General features: G+C 43.6%; 1 protein-coding gene across 1 annotated transcript in view; it reads right to left on the bottom strand.

Moving 5' to 3' along the window:
* adgrl2a (adhesion G protein-coupled receptor L2a) overlaps nt 1–2,547 on the bottom strand; it is an 87,681-nt gene extending 85,134 nt beyond the window's left edge. Inside the window, exon 1 of the mRNA XM_080834001.1 lies at nt 2,327–2,547. The gene's annotated coding sequence lies outside the window, so the exon portion shown is untranslated. The remainder of the gene's footprint in view (nt 1–2,326) is intronic.
* Nucleotides 2,548–3,779: the final 1,232 nt, after the last annotated feature.

Genomic DNA, 3,779 nt, shown 5'->3' with positions numbered 1-3,779 from the left:
TCAAAATACTCTGAAAATCAGGAACACGTTAACTAAGCTGCTTCGTGCAGAACAGAGGGAGAGGGCCGGCGAGAGAAGAGAGGAAAGGAGGATGAGAAATCCTATCAGTCCCACACAAACAACAGCTGCAGTTCTTTTAGAATAGAGGCTCTGACGCTCGCTCTCTTTTCTCTCTCTCTCTCTTTCTCTCTCTCTGTACCCCCCCCTCTCTCTCACTCACTTCCTCCTTGTCACAAAAAGTTAGCATCTGAACCAACAAATAAATGTGAGCAAGACTGAGCACATCAGCTGGAGGTAGCTTCGACTCAACAAAGGGATGGCGCTCAGACAATGTAACTGAAAATTGTCTGTGGTACAACTGATTCGACATGTTGTGCAACAAATGCCATTTCAACAGAAATCTGTATTGCTGCCACATAGCACATAGCACACATTTTATTTTTTGATTATTTTGTGCAGCTGTGTGTGTGCTGCTTTAAAACTACAACTACTCTGTGGAAAACAAAACGGTCAGGGACTCATTTAAATTAGGAGATTTGGGTCAGTTGTGTGTGAGAAACGGACCATTCTAAAGCAGACTGGTCATCAAAATCAGGGATAGAATTTCACACACACACTTGCAGAGCGACATAGACGCAAACACACAAGGGCGCAGATGCATGCACATCCACACACACACACACACACACACACACACACACACACACACACACACACACACACACACACAAGGGCACAAATACACACACATACAAGGGAGCAAATACACACTTACACACACACACACAAGAGCGCAAATACACACACACACACATAAAAATACAAAAGCATGTGTGACAGCCTATAAGTCTACCTCCCTCCACATCCCATCACGCTTCTCTCGCCCTTTTGGCCTGGGTGAAAAACTACTGGGGGACAGAAAGGAAGTTCTCTCTATTGAGGAGGGATATGAAACCACTTTGAAATGCTAAACAGCACCTCAAAGCTATGGGAACTTACGCTCCCTTAAATTCAAAATAATTGAATCACAATCAAATATATTACACTATATAAATCAGACAGCAGCAGTAAATACCGAATACACTAATACTGCAACAATAAAAACAATAGCTCTGTATCTACCCTTGAACTGTTGTCGTCCTGATACGCTCTGTTATTCGTGAGGAACATTACACACACGGCCTGTGTCAAATTTTACTGTAATTTAAAAGCAATGCACACTTTGAGAATAAAACTAAGAGAAAATCATCACCGATAACACTGTTGTCACCAGTACAGCAACGCGCGCAGGGGGCAGGCGGGAAGCATGTCCTATTGATCATGAAATCCTCTCTCGATTTCTATGCCTCACCAAGCAGCCGTCAGGTCGTCAAACAAGCCAAGCCAAGCCACTGGCGCTGGCCCATTCTGCTCATGTGCCTCTTCCCCGCCGTTAACACATGGTTGACAAGAGGGCCGGGTGTTGGTAAATAATGCATGGACAGTGAAAGGATCTAATTTTACAGCCAAAGTGCCGAGTGTTTCAACGATTTAAAACCTCTGTAGCACTCGAAGTTACTTGCGATGTTCGGACAAGTTCGGTTTTTCTTTGGTTGATGCCTTCGAGTTCATTCTGTATGTTTTCTCAGTTTTATATGGCTTACGAGTGTCATTTTATTTGTATCCTAATAATCAATTTAGGGTAAAAATGTGTATCTCTACTTTAGCTTATTATCGCCGTGCAGGGACAGCCAAGGCCAAGACTACGTTTACCTACCCGCTACCCAATACATGACTAATGTTAAAGCAAAGTATCACTTTCACAAGCCTTATCATTACACCCACAACTTTTGCACGAAACATTTTCTTTTGTGCCTAACACGCTCGGGTTGTTTGTTAAATTAAACACCTACTCTGAGCTTCGATTCATTCTGACACTGAAAATTACGACAGCCGACCAAATCAGTCCACATCTGGTTGTGTTTTCATTAACCATTTCTCAATTAGCCATGGCACCACATGGAACATTTTAATTACGTAGTATTCGAGTCATACACATCTCCAATCTAATGTCCTTACTTTGTTTGATTGTTTTTTTTTTTTTAAATAGTACATTAACAAACACCCTCCGACTACGTTAACACCGTAATAGACTTTTAAAAAACAATGTTACCCTTGCAAAGCATTAACTAACGAGAAAGTTGTCGAATTCTTTCAACTTAGGCTACTAAGTTTGTACCCTCTAATAGGCTATTTAATGCGTTACGCGTAGAAGCCAACTTACTGTATAAGCCTACTTGTAGAGGACAGGACAGTGACACGGAATATTGTTCAAACAGGGGCTTACCTTTCAGAGAGATGCGGTAACGGTAACTGAAAGAGTGGCAAAAATCAGTTGGATGGTGGCAGTAGGGAGAAGAAGGCTTGCAGGCATGGGAGAGGGGATCCACTGCAGCTCAATACACAGCAGGCGGCATAGGGGGACGTGCTGCGGGTTTGAGGCATGCTCCACTTCTCTGGGACAGACAGCGCTTTATCTGGCAGCGGCTCTCTCTTTGAGTTCGCACATCCCCGATGTCAGGGAAAACAGTTCCATAACAGGCTGCTATATGAGTCTTTAGTCATCAGCGCCGCTGATTTACCATTTACTCGTCACTCCTGCTCAGCCTTGGAGTCTATCGTTACGCACATCGCACAGTGAGCAGTAGCTGAAAAAGATCAAGGAATAGGCGAGCAACTGCAGTCCTGCGACTCTGCCTTGATTTTAAAATTGCAAAAGAGGAAAAACGAGCATTCCCTCTCTGTTCATGTAAGTCCTCTTTGTCCCTAGAATGATAATGCAGTTCCTCCCGACTGCAAAGTTTGAACTCTCATTTGGAGAAGGTCCTGCGCTCGGCATTCACAGAGCGACTAGACACCGCGCAACGAGCTCCCCGTAAACAGTGCTAGCGCAGTGAGTCAAGAGCAGACTGGCTCCTGCAACGGGCTGTCTGTGAATGGACTGCTCTCAAAACCCGGAATGGACTATCATGCCTCACTGACTCGGAATTACAGGAGCCAAAAAAAAAAACCTCCCTAATCACATAAACATATTATCATGTCCAGCAAGCCTAAAGCTCTACTTTTTAGACCCGGCTGTTGCAAAAGAAGATTACAGTGAGCAGAGCACAAATGTGAAGTAGATTATCTATAAATATATGCGCTATTGGCCATTTCCACCCCATTTGGACCACTACATGCCCCTCTAAGGGTAGTGGAGGCTCAGTCTCTGGTGCTGTGGCAGTCCAGCCCCGCCGATGACATACCCTTACTGTAACTCTAGCAAACATCAGAAACAGGGGGGGAGAAAAATACTGTCATTGCTGGCTTCAGATGACAACAGGCTCGCCATCAAAGGAAACTGTGGGAGGAAAACACCCAACGTTTTTACCAAAAAATAAGTGCCATACATGCGCATAAATAAAACTGTATTTTCAAGATGTTTGACCACTGTATTGTATGAAATGTAAGTTAAAATATACGCCAGTGATACATATCAAAATGTTTTATACATGCTAAAAGTATGAACTGTTTTTATGTGGCACCCGCTGTCTCTGAATTACTGGTAAAGTGTTGATACGTAACAAAGAATTTTTCATCATTCTAAAGAGCCGAAGCGTGAAACGTATCGTCAGACGGAGGCCCTGTTGCCACCTTTCTTCAATAAAAACACAGGTTTGAGGCGCTAAGGGGAATCGTGGATTTGAGTCGTATTGACTAGGTGAAGGTGACTGGCTGAGTGCTCCATGCTTCTGTTTCCA

The sequence above is a fragment of the Sprattus sprattus genome (assembly GCF_963457725.1).
Source record: "Sprattus sprattus genome assembly, chromosome: 3".
Taxonomy (NCBI): Eukaryota; Metazoa; Chordata; class Actinopteri; order Clupeiformes; family Clupeidae; genus Sprattus; species Sprattus sprattus.
Note: the sequence above shows the minus strand (reverse complement) of the source record. Positions and strands in the feature narration are given on the sequence as shown.